At 50.6% G+C, this 14,407-nt stretch overlaps 1 protein-coding gene across 1 annotated transcript in view; it reads left to right on the forward strand.

Annotated features, from left to right (window-relative positions):
- Positions 1 to 470: 470 nt before the first annotated feature.
- Positions 471 to 14,407, forward strand: part of LOC139239976 (zinc finger protein 436-like) — a 67,367-nt gene continuing 53,430 nt past the window's right edge. Inside the window, exon 1 of the mRNA XM_070868431.1 lies at positions 471 to 577. The gene's annotated coding sequence lies outside the window, so the exon portion shown is untranslated. The remainder of the gene's footprint in view (positions 578 to 14,407) is intronic.

The following is a 14,407-nucleotide window of genomic DNA, read 5'->3' on the forward strand; positions in this document are numbered from 1 at the left end:
AGGGAAGGAAACATTAATTAGTCTCTTATTCTGGAGAAATGAAATATTGGACACCCGGGGTTTGAAACAAGCTGATTTATTCAATATTGAGACAGAACATTAATCTCCAGCTCAGGTACAGGGTTATTCAGAGCAGCAGAAACAAAGTCGAAGTGCCAGAATGAACATGGTTCAGTGCCCAATGGGAGCCCAGTAAATTTTGTCCCGTTCTCTCACGTGGTCTTTGGTATTTACCCAGCATTCCCCGCGACGGAGGATGTGCCATCCCCCAGAGACCCAGTGCGCAGGCGCGAGACCTGGCTGTGTTTGGAAGCATGCGCGGTGCGTGCAATGGTGGCGCGGACATGGTGATTATCTGTTCCGCAAAACAGCTCAATTTCAGCGGGGCGGAGGTGAGTAATGGATCAGCGGGGAGCCGGGTTGGCTTCATAAACAACTGGTGCCCGCCGGAAGCCCGGAATAACAACCGGAATATCGGCGACTGCAGCCTCGAGGCTTTCTCCCGATCACAGGCCCAGGGTAACGGCGGCCATCTTTGTACAGGAAGGCAGGCTCAGTTCTCCGCCATCTTGGTTCAGTGAGTAGCAAAGCGCATGCGCGGCCATCTTGGTAAAGTAACAGCTGAGTTACTTTATTACGACAGCTCGGATTTCTCACCATCAAATCCAGGGACCCCTTACACTGAGGCACAAAATCCAGGGACCCCTTACGCTGAGGCGCCAAGTCCATGGACCCCTTACACTGAGGCACCAAATCCCAGGACCCCTTAAACTGAGGCATCAAATCCAGGCACCCCTTACACTGAGGTATCAAATCCAGGGACCCCTTACACTGCGGCACCAAATCCCGGGATCCCTTACACTGCGGTTTCAAATCCAGGGACCCCCTACACTGAAGCATCAAATCCAGTGACCCCTTACACTGAGGCATCAAATCCAGGGAGCCCTAACACTGAGGCATCAAATCCAGCGACCCATTACACTGAGACATCAAATCCAGGGACCTCTTACAATGAGGCATCAAATCCAGGGACCCCTTACACTGAGAAACCATATCCAGCGACCACTTACACTGAGACACCAAATCCAGGGACCCCTTACACTGAGACACCAAATCCAGGGACTCCTTACACTGAGACATCAAATTCAGGGACCTCTTACAAAGAGGCATCAAATTCAGGGACCGCTTACACTGAGAAACCATATCCAGGGACCCCTAACACTGAGAATTCAAAACCATGGATCCCTTACACTGAGACATCAAATCAGGGAACCCTTACACTGAGACACCAAATCCAGGGACCCCTTACACTGAGACACCAAATCCAGGGACCCCTTACACTGAGAGATCAAATCCAGGAACTCCTTATGCTGAGACATCAAATCCAAAGACCCCTTAAACTGAGACACCAAATCCACAGACCCCTTACACTGAGACATCAAATGCAGAGACCCCTTATACTGATGCATCAAATTCAGGGACCCCTTACACTAAGACATCAAATCTAGGGAGCACTTTCACTGAGGCATCAAATCTAGGGACCCCTTATACTGAGGCATCAAATCGAGGGACTCCTCATTCTGAGACATTAAATCCAGGGACCACGCACACTGAGACACCAAATGCAGGGACAACTTACACTGAGACACCAAATGCAGGGACAACTTACACTGAGACACCAAATCCAGGGAGCCCTTGCACTGAGACACCAAACCCAGGGACTCTTTTCACTGAGACATCAAATCCACGGACCCCTTACACTGAGGCACCAAATCGAGGGACCAATTACACTGAGGCATCAAATCCAGGCACCCCTAACACTGAGACATCAAATCCAGGAACCCCTTCCACTGCGGTATCAAATCCAGGGCCCCTTACACTGAGACACCAAATCCAGGGACCCCTTACACTGAGAAACCATATCCAGCGACCACTTACACTGAGACACCAAATCCAGTGACCCTTTTACAATGAGACACCAAATCCAGGCACACCAAATCCAGGGAACCCTTACACTGAGGCACCAAATCCAGGGACCCCTTACACTGAGGCATCAAATCCACGGACCCCTTAAACTGAGGCATGAAATCCAGGGACTCCTTACACTGAGACACCAAATCGAGGGACCCCTTACACTGAGACACGAAATCCAGGGACCCCTTACACTGAGAAACCATATCCAGCGACCACTTACACTGAGACACCAAATCCAGTGACCCCTTACACTGAGACACCAAATCCAGGGACCCCTTACACTGAGGCACCAAATCCAGGGACCCCTTACACTGAGGCATCAAATCCAGGGACCCCTTGCACAGAGGCACCAAATCCAGGAACCCCTTACACTGAGACGTCAAATCCAGGGAGCACTTACACTGTTACATCAAATCCAGGGACCCCTTACACTGCCTCACCAAATCCCAGGACCCCTTAAACTGAGGCATCAAATCCAGGGACCCCTTACACTGAGACACCAAATCCAGGGACCCCTTACACTGAGGCATCAAATGCAGGGACCCCTTATACTGAGGCATCAAATCAAGGGACCACTCACACTGAGGCATCAAATCCAGGGACTCCTTGCACTGAGGCATCAAATCCAGGGACCACTTACACTGAGACACCAAATCCAGGCACCCCTTGCCCGGAGGCACCAAATCCAGGGACCCCGTCCACTGCGGTATCAAATCCAGGAACCCCTTACACTGAGGCACCAAATTCCTGGGACCACTTACACTGAGGCATCAAATCCAGGGACCCCTTACACTGAGACATCAAATCCAGGCAAATCTTACAATGAGGCTTCAAATCCAGGGACCCCTTGCACTGCGGCACAAAACCCCGGGAACCCTTAAACTGAGGCATCAAATCCACAGACCATTTGTACTGAGGCATCAAATCAAGGGACCCCTTACACTGAGACATCAAATCCATGGAGCCCTTGCAGTGAGACACCAAATCCAGGGACCCCTTACACTGGGGCATCAAATCCAGGGACCCCTTACACTGAGGCACCAAATCCAGGGACCACTTACACTGAGGCATCAAATCCAGGGACCCCTTACACTGAGGCACCAAATCCAGGGACCCCTTACACTGAGACACCACATCCAGGGACCCCTTACACTGAGGCGCCAAGTCCATGGACCCCTTACACTGAGGCACCAAATCCCAGGACCCCTTAAACTGAGGCATCAAATCCAGGGACCCCTTAAACTGACGCATCAAATCAAGGGACTCCTTACACTGAGACACCAAATCGAGGGACCCCTTACACTGAGACACTAAATCCAAGGACCACTTACACTGAGGCATCAAATCCAGGGAACTCTTACAATGAGGCGTCAAATCCAGGGACCCCTTGCACTGCGGCACCAAATCCCGGGACACCTTAAACTGAGGCATCAAATCCAGGGAGCCCTGACACTGAGGCATCAAATCCAGCGACCCTTTACACTGAGACATCAAATCCAGGGACCTCTTACAATGAGGCATCAAATCCAGCGACCACTTACACTGAGACACCAAATCCAGGGACCCCTTACACTGAGACACCAAATCCAGGGACCCCTTGCACTGAGGCACCAAATCCTGGAACCCATTCCACTGCGGTATCAAATTCAGGGACCCCTTACACTGAGGCACCAAATCCAGGGTCCCCTTCCACTGACACATCAAATCCAGTGAACCCTTACAATGAGGCATCAAATCCAGGCACCCCTTACACTGAGGTATCAAATCCAGGGACCCCTTACAGACCCCTTACACTGCGGCACCAAATCCCGGGACACCTTAAACTGAGGCATCAAATCCACAGACCCCTTGCACTGAGGCATCAAATTCAGGGACCCCTTACACTGAGGCACCAAATCCAGGGACCCCTTACACAGAGGCACCAAATCCAGGGTCCCCTTACACTGCGGTTTCAATTCCAGGGACCCCCTACACTGACGCATCAAATCCAGCGACCCCTTACACTGAGGCACCAAATCCAGGGACCCCTTACACTGCGGTTTCAAATCCAGGGACTCCTTACACTGAGGCATCAAATCCAGGGAGCCCTGACACTGAGGCATCAAATCCAGCGACCCATTACACTGAGACATCAAATCCAGGGACCTCTTACAATGAGGCATCAAATCCAGGGACCCCTTACACTGAGAAACCATATCCAGCGACCACTTACACTGAGAATTCAAAACCATGGATCCCTTACACTGAGACATCAAATCCAGGGAACCCTTACACTGAGACACCAAATCCAGGGACCCCTTACACTGAGACACCAAATCCAGGGACCCCTAACACTGAGACGTCAAATCGATGGACCCCTTACACTGAGACATCAAATCGAGGGACCCCTTACTCTGAGGCATTAAATCCAGGAACCCCTTACACTGAGACACCAAATCCAGGGTCCCCTAACACTGAGACATCAAATCCATGGACCCCTTACACTGAGAGATCAAATCCAGGAACTCCTTATGCTGAGACATCAAATCCAAAGACCCTTAAAACGGAGACACCAAATCCACAGACCCCTTACACTGACGCATCATATCCAGGGACCCCTTACACTGAGACATCAAATCCAGGGACCCCTTACATTGAGACATCAAATCCAGGGAGCACTTTCACTGAGGCATCAAATCTAGGGACCCCTTACACTGAGGCATCAAATCTAGGGACCCCTTATACTGAGGCATCAAATCGAGGGACTCCTTATTCTGAGACATTAAATCCAGGGACCACGCACACTGAGACACCAAATCCAGGGACCACGCACACTGAGACACCAAATGCAGGGACAACTTACACTGAGACACCAAATCCAGGGACCCGTTGCACTAAGACACCAAACCCAGGCACTCTTTTCACTGAGACATCAAATCCACGGACCCCTTACACTGAGGCACAAAATCGAGGGACCAATTACACTGAGGCATCAAATCCAGGCACCCCTAACACTGAGACTTCAAATCCAGGAACCCCTTCCACTGCGGTATCAAATCCAGGGCCCCTTACACTGAGAAACCATATCCAGCGACTACTTACACTGAGACACCAAATCCAGTGACCCATTTACAATGAGACACCAAATCCAGGCACACCAAATCCAGGGACCCCTTACACTGAGGCATCAAATTCACGGAACCCTTAAACTGAGGCATGAAATCCAGGGACTCCTTACACTGAGACACCAAATCCTGGGACCCATTACACTGAGACACCAAATCCAGGGACCCCGTCCACTGCGGTATCAAATCCAGGAACCCCTTACACTGAGGCACCAAATTCCAGGGACCACATACACTGAGGCATCAAATCCACGGACCCCTTACACTGAGGCATCAAATCCAGGGACCCCTTACACTGAGACATCAAATCCAGGGAACTCTTACAATGAGGCTTCAAATCCAGGGACCCCTTACACTGCGGAACAAAACCCCGGGACCCCTTAAACTGAGGCATCAAATTCACAGACCATTTGCACTGAGGCATCAAATCCAGGGACCCCTTACACTGAGACATCAAATCCACGGAGCCCTTGCAGTGAGACACCAAATCCAAGGACCCCTAACACTGGGGCATCAAATCCAGTGACCCCTTACACTGAGGCACCAAATCCAGGGACCCCTTAAACTGAGGCGCCAAGTCCATGGACCCCTTACACTGAGGCACCAAATCCCAGGACCCCTTAAACTGAAGCATCAAATCCAGGGACCCCTTACACTGAGACACCAAATCGAGGGACCCCTTACACTGAGACACTAAATCCAAGGACCACTTACACTGAGGCATCAAATCCAGGCACCACTTACACTGAGGTATCAAATCCAGGGACCCCTTACACTGAGACATCAAATCGAGGGAACTCTTACAATGAGGCATCAAATCCAGGGACCCCTTACACTGCGGCACCAAATCCCGGGACACCTTAAACTGATGCATCAAATCCACAGACCCCTTGCACTGAGGCATCAAATCCAGGGACCCCTTGCACTGAGACATCAAATCCATGGAGCCCTTGCAGTGAGACACCAATTCCAGGGACCCCTTACACTGAGGCTTCAAATCCAGGGACCCCTTACACAGAGGCAGCAAATCCAGGGACCCCTTACACTGTGGTTTCAAATCCAGGGACCCCTTATTCTGAGGCATCAAATCCAGCGACCCCTTACACTGAGGCACCAAATCCAGGGACCCCTTACACTGCGGTTTCAAATCCAGGGACTCCTTACACTGAGGCATCAAATCCAGGGAGCCCTGACACTGAGGCATCAAATCCAGCGACCCATTACACTGAGACATCAAATCCAGCGACCACTTACACTGAGACACCAAATCCAGGGACCCCTTACACTGAGACATCAAATCCAGGCACACCAAATCCATGGACCCCTTACACTGAGGCATCAAATATAGGGACCGGTTAAACTGAGGCATCAAATCCAGGGACTCCTTACACTGAGACACCAAATCGAGGGACCCCTTACACTGAGACACCAAATCCAGGGACTCCTTACACTGAGACATCAAATTCAGGGAACTCTTACAAAGAGGCATCAAATCCAGGGACCCCTTACACTGAGAAACCATATCCAGGGAGCCCTAACACTGAGAATTTAAAACCATGGATCCCTTACACTGAGACATCAAATCCAGGGAACCCTTATTCTGAGGCATTAAATCCAGGAACCCCTTACACTGAGACACCAAATCCAGGGTCCCCTAACACTGAGACATCAAATCCATGGACCCCTGACACTGAGAGATCAAATCCAGGAACTCCTTATGCTGAGACATCAAATCCAAAGACCCCTTAAACTGAGACACCAAATCCACGGACCCCTTACACTGACGCATCATATCCAGGGACCCCTTACACTGAGACATCAAATCCAGAGACCCCTTATACTGAGGCATCAAATTCAGGGACCCCTTACACTGAGACATCAAATCCAGGGAGCACTTTCACTGAGGCATCAAATCCACGGACCCCTTACACTGAGGCACCAAATCGAGGGACCAATTACACTGAGGCATCAAAGCCAGGCACGCCTAACACTGAGACACCAAATCCAGGGACCCCTTACACTGAGACACCAAATCCAGGGACCCCTTACACTGAGAAACCATATCCAGTGACCACTTACACTGAGACACCAAATCCAGTGACCCTTTTACAATGAGACACCAAATCCAGTCACACCAAATCCAGGGACCCCTTAACTGAGGCACCAAATTCAGTGACCCCTTACACTGAGGCATCAAATCCACGGACCCCTTAAACTGAGGCATGAAATCCAGGGACTCCTTACACTGAGACACCAAATCGAGGGACCCCTTACACTGAGACACTAAATCCAGGGACCCCTTACACTGAGACACTAAATCCAGGGACCCCTTACACTGAGAAACCATATCCAGCGACCACTTACACTGAGACACCAAATCCAGGGACCCCTTACACTGAGACACCAAATCCAGGGACCCCTTACACTGAGGCACCAAATCCAGGGACCCCTTACACTGAGGCATCAAATCCAGGGACCCCTTGCACAGAGACACCAAATCCAGGGACCCCTTACACTGAGACGTCAAATCCAGGGACCACTTACACTGTTACATCAAATCCAGGGACCCCTTACACTGCCGCACCAAATCCCAAGACCCCTTAAACTGAGGCATCAAATCCAGGGACCCCTTACACTGAGGCACCAAATCCAGGGACCCCTTACACTGAGGCATCAAATCCAGGGACCCCTTGCACAGAGACACCAAATCCAGGGACCCCTTACACTGAGACGTCAAATCCAGGGACCACTTACACTGAGGCATCAAATCCAGGGACCCCTTACACTGCGGCACAAAACACCGGGATCCCTTAAACTGAGGCATCAAATCCACAGACCATTTGCACTGAGGCATCAAATCCAGGGACCCCTTGCACTGAGACATCAAATCCATGGAGCCCTTGCAGTGAGACACCAAATCCAGGGACCCCTTACACTGAGGCATCAAATATAGGGACCCCTTGCACAGAGACAACAAATCCACGGACCCCTTACACTGAGACATCAAATCCAGGGACCACTTACACTGAGACACCAAATCCAGGGACCCCTTACACTGCCGCACCAAATCCCAGGACCCCTTAAACTGAGGCATCAAATCCAGGGACCCCTTAAACTGACGCATCAAATCAAGGGACTCCTTACACTGAGACACCAAATCGAGGGAACCCTTACACTGAGGTATCAAATCCAAGGACCACTTACACTGAGGCATCAAATCCAGGCACCCCTTACACTGAGGCACAAAATCAAGGGACCCCTTACACTGAGACACCAAATCCAGGGACTCCTTACACTGAGACATGAAATTCAGGGACCTCTTACAATGAGGCATCAAATCCAGGGACCCCTTACACTGAGAAACCATATCCAGGGACCCCTAACACTGAGAATTCAAATCGAAGAAACCCTTGCACTGAGACATCAAATCCAGGGAACCCTTACACTGAGACACCAAATCCAGGGACTCTTTTCACTGAGACATCAAATCCAGGAACCCATTACACTGAGACATCAAATCCAGGAACCCCTTACACTGAGACATCAAATGCAGGGACAACTTACACTGAGACACCAAATCCAGGGACCCCTTGCACTGAGACACCAAATCCAGGGACTCTTTTCACTGAGACATCAAATCCACGGACCCCTTACACTGAGGCACCAAATCGAGGGACCAATTGCACTGAGGCATCAAGTCCAGGGACCCCTTACACTGAGGCACCAAATCCAGGCACACCAAATCCATGGACCCCTTACACTGAGGCATCAAATATAGGGACCCCTTGCACTGAGGCATCAAATCCAGGGACCCCTTGCACAGAGACACCAAATCCAGGGACCCCTTAAACTGAGACATCAAATTCAGGGACCTCTTACAATGAGGCATCAAATCCAGGGACCCCTTACACTGAGAAACCATATCCAGGGACCCCAACACTGATAATTCAAATTGATGGACCCCTTACACTGAGACATCAAATCTAGGGAACCCTTACACTGAGACACCAAATCCAGGGACCCCTTACACTGAGACACCAAATCCAGGGACTCTTTTCACTGAGACATCAAATCCAGGATCCCCTTCCACTGAGACATCAAATGCAGGGACAACTTACACTGAGACACCAAATCCAGGGACCCCTTGCACTGAGACACCAAATCCAGGGACTCTTTTCACTGAGACATCAAATCCACGGACCCCTTACACTGAGGCACCAAATCGAGGGACCAATTACACTGAGGCATCAAATCCAGGAACCCCTTACACTGAGACATCAAATCCAGGAACCCCTTACACTGAGACATCAAATGCAGGGACAACTTACACTGAGACACCAAATCCAGGGACCCCTTGCACTGAGACACCAAATCCAGGGACTCTTTTCACTGAGACATCAAATCCACGGACCCCTTACACTGAGGCACCAAATCGAGGGACCAATTGCACTGAGGCATCAAGTCCAGGGACCCCTTACACTGAGGCACCAAATCCAGGCACACCAAATCCATGGACCCCTTACACTGAGGCATCAAATATAGGGACCCCTTGCACTGAGGCATCAAATCCAGGGACCCCTTGCACAGAGACACCAAATCCAGGGACCCCTTAAACTGAGACATCAAATTCAGGGACCTCTTACAATGAGGCATCAAATCCAGGGACCCCTTACACTGAGAAACCATATCCAGGGACCCCAACACTGATAATTCAAATTGATGGACCCCTTACACTGAGACATCAAATCCAGGGAACCCTTACACTGAGACACCAAATCCAGGGACCCCTTACACTGAGACACCAAATCCAGGGACTCTTTTCACTGAGACATCAAATCCACGGACCCCTTACTCTGAGGCACCAAATCCTGGAACCCTTGCAGTGAGACACCAAATCCAGGGACCCCTTACACTGGGGCATCAAATCCAGGGACCCCTTACACTGAGGCACCAAATCCAGGGACCACTTACACTGAGGCATCAAATCCAGGGACCCCTTGCACTGAGGCACCAAATCCAGGGACCCCTTACACTGAGACACCACATCCAGGGACCCCTTACACTGAGGCTCCAAGTCCATGGACCCCTTACACTGAGGCACCAAATCCCAGGACCCCTTAAACTGAGGCATCAAATCCAGGGACCCCTTAAACTGACGCATCAAATCAAGGGACTCCTTACACTGAGACACCAAATCGAGGGACCCCTTACACTGAGACACTAAATCCAAGGACCACTTACACTGAGGCATCAAATCCAGGCACCCCTTACACTGAGGTGTCAAATCCAGGGACCCCTTACACTGAGACATCAAATCCAGGGAACTCTTACAATGAGGCGTCAAATCCAGGGACCCCTTGCACTGCGGCACCAAATCCCGGGACACCTTAAACTGAGGCATCAAATCCAGGGAGCCCTGACACTGAGGCATCAAATCCAGCGACCCTTTACACTGAGACATCAAATCCAGGGACCTCTTACAATGAGGCATCAAATCCAGCGACCACTTACACTGAGACACCAAATCCAGGGACCCCTTACACTGAGACACCAAATCCAGGGACCCCTTACACTGAGACACCAAATCCAGGGACCCCTTACACTGAGGCACCAAATCCAGGGACCCCTTCCACTGACACATCAAATCCAGTGAACCCTTACAATGAGGCATCAAATCCAGGCACCCCTTACACTGAGGTATCAAATCCAGGGACCCCTTACAGACCCCTTACACTGCGGCACCAAATCCCGGGACACCTTAAACTGAGGCATCAAATCCACAGACCCCTTGCACTGAGGCATCAAATTCAGGGACCCCTTACACTGAGGCACCAAATCCAGGGACACCTTCCACTGACACATCAAATCCATGGAGCACTTGCAGTGAGACACCAATCCAGGGACCCCTTACACTGAGGCATCAAATCCAGGGACCCCTTACACAGAGGCACCAAATCCAGGGTCCCCTTACACTGCGGTTTCAAATCCAGGGACCCCCTACACTGAGGCATCAAATCCAGCGACCCCTTACACTGAGGCACCAAATCCAGGGACCCCTTACACTGCGGTTTAAAATCCAGGGACTCCTTACACTGAGGCATCAAATCCAGGGAGCCCTGACACTGAGGCATCAAATCCAGCGACCCATTACACTGAGACATCAAATCCAGGGACCTCTTACAATGAGGCATCAAATCCAGGGACCCCTTACACTGAGAAACCATATCCAGCGACCACTTACACTGAGACACCAAATCGAGGGAGCCCTTACACTGAGACACTAAATCCAAGGATCACTTACACTGAGGCATCAAATCCAGGCACCCCTGACACTGAGGCACAAAATAAAGGGACCCCTTACACTGAGTCACCAAATCCAGGGACTCCTTACACTGAGACATCAAATTCAGGGACCTCTTACAAAGAGGCATCAAATCCAGGGACCCCTTACACTGAGAAACCATATCCAGGGACCCCTAACACTGAGAATTCAAAACCATGGATCCCTTACACTGAGACATCAAATCCAGGGAACCCTTACACTGAGACACCAAATCCAGGGACCCCTTACACTGAGACACCAAATCCAGGGACCCCTAACACTGAGACGTCAAATCGATGGACCCCTTACACTGAGACATCAAATCGAGGGACCCCTTACTCTGAGGCATTAAATCCAGGAACCCCTTACACTGAGACACCAAATCCAGGGTCCCCTAACACTGAGACATCAAATCCATGGACCCCTTACACTGAGAGATCAAATCCAGGAACTCCTTATGCTGAGACATCAAATCCAAAGACCCCTTAAACTGAGACACCAAATCCACAGACCCCTTACACTGACGCATCATATCCAGGGACCCCTTACACTGAGACATCAAATCCAGAGACCACATATACTGATGCATCAAATTCAGGGACCCCTTACATTGAGACATCAAATCCAGGGAGCACTTTCACTGAGGCATCAAATCTAGGGACCCCTTACACTGAGGCATCAAATCCAGGGACCCCTTACACTGAGACACCAAATCGAGGGACCCCTTACACTGAGACACTAAATCCAAGGACCACTTACACTGAGGCATCAAATCCAGGCACCACTTACACTGAGGTATCAAATCCAGGGACCCCTTACACTGAGACATCAAATCGAGGGAACTCTTACAATGAGGCATCAAATCCAGGGACCCCTTACACTGCGGCACCAAATCCCGGGACACCTTAAACTGATGCATCAAATCCACAGACCCCTTGCACTGAGGCATCAAATCCAGGGACCCCTTGCACTGAGACATCAAATCCATGGAGCCCTTGCAGTGAGACACCAATTCCAGGGACCCCTTACACTGAGGCTTCAAATCCAGGGACCCCTTACACAGAGGCAGCAAATCCAGGGACCCCTTACACTGCGGTTTCAAATCCAGGGACCCCTTACACTGACGCATCATATCCAGGGACCCCTTACACTGAGACATCAAATCCAGAGACCACATATACTGATGCATCAAATTCAGGGACCCCTTACATTGAGACATCAAATCCAGGGAGCACTTTCACTGAGGCATCAAATCTAGGGACCCCTTACACTGAGGCATCAAATCTAGGGACCCCTTATACTGAGGCATCAAATCGAGGGACTCCTTATTCTGAGACATTAAATCCAGGGACCACGCACACTGAGACACCAAATCCAGGGACCACGCACACTGAGACACCAAATGCAGGGACAACTTACACTGAGACACCAAATCCAGGGACCCGTTGCACTAAGACACCAAACCCAGGCACTCTTTTCACTGAGACATCAAATCCACGGACCCCTTACACTGAGGCACAAAATCGAGGGACCAATTACACTGAGGCATCAAATCCAGGCACCCCTAACACTGAGACTTCAAATCCAGGAACCCCTTCCACTGCGGTATCAAATCCAGGGCCCCTTACACTGAGACACCAAATCCAGGGACCCCTTACACTGAGAAACCATATCCAGCGACTACTTACACTGAGACACCAAATCCAGTGACCCATTTACAATGAGACACCAAATCCAGGCACACCAAATCCAGGGACCCCTTACACTGAGGCATCAAATTCACGGAACCCTTAAACTGAGGCATGAAATCCAGGGACTCCTTACACTGAGACACCAAATCCTGGGACCCATTACAATGAGACACCAAATCCAGGGACCCCGTCCACTGCGGTATCAAATCCAGGAACCCCTTACACTGAGGCACCAAATTCCAGGGACCACTTACACTGAGGCATCAAATCCACGGACCCCTTACACTGAGGCATCAAATCCAGGGACCCCTTACACTGAGACATCAAATCCAGGGAACTCTTACAATGAGGCTTCAAATCCAGGGACCCCTTACACTGCGGAACAAAACCCCGGGACCCCTTAAACTGAGGCATCAAATCCACAGACCATTTGCACTGAGGCATCAAATCCAGGGACCCCTTACACTGAGACATCAAATCCACGGAGCCCTTGCAGTGAGACACCAAATCCAAGGACCCCTAACACTGGGGCATCAAATCCAGTGACCCCTTACACTGAGGCACCAAATCCAGGGACCCCTTAAACTGAGGCGCCAAGTCCATGGACCCCTTACACTGAGGCACCAAATCCCAGGACCCCTTAAACTGAAGCATCAAATCCAGGGACCCCTTACACTGAGACACCAAATCGAGGGACCCCTTACACTGAGACACTAAATCCAAGGACCACTTACACTGAGGCATCAAATCCAGGCACCACTTACACTGAGGTATCAAATCCAGGGACCCCTTACACTGAGACATCAAATCGAGGGAACTCTTACAATGAGGCATCAAATCCAGGGACCCCTTACACTGCGGCACCAAATCCCGGGACACCTTAAACTGATGCATCAAATCCACAGACCCCTTGCACTGAGGCATCAAATCCAGGGACCCCTTGCACTGAGACATCAAATCCATGGAGCCCTTGCAGTGAGACACCAATTCCAGGGACCCCTTACACTGAGGCTTCAAATCCAGGGACCCCTTACACAGAGGCAGCAAATCCAGGGACCCCTTACACTGCGGTTTCAAATCCAGGGACCCCTTATTCTGAGGCATCAAATCCAGGGACCCCTTACACAGAGGCAGCAAATCCAGGGACCCCTTACACTGCGGTTTCAAATCCAGGGACCCCTTATTCTGAGGCATCAAATCCAGCGACCCCTTACACTGAGGCACCAAATCCAGGGACCCCTTACACTGCGGTTTCAAATCCAGGGACTCCTTACACTGAGGCATCAAATCCAGGGAGCCCTGACACTGAGGCATCA

Source organism: Pristiophorus japonicus, chromosome 29 (assembly GCF_044704955.1).
Source record: "Pristiophorus japonicus isolate sPriJap1 chromosome 29, sPriJap1.hap1, whole genome shotgun sequence".
NCBI lineage: Eukaryota > Metazoa > Chordata > Chondrichthyes > Pristiophoridae > Pristiophorus > Pristiophorus japonicus.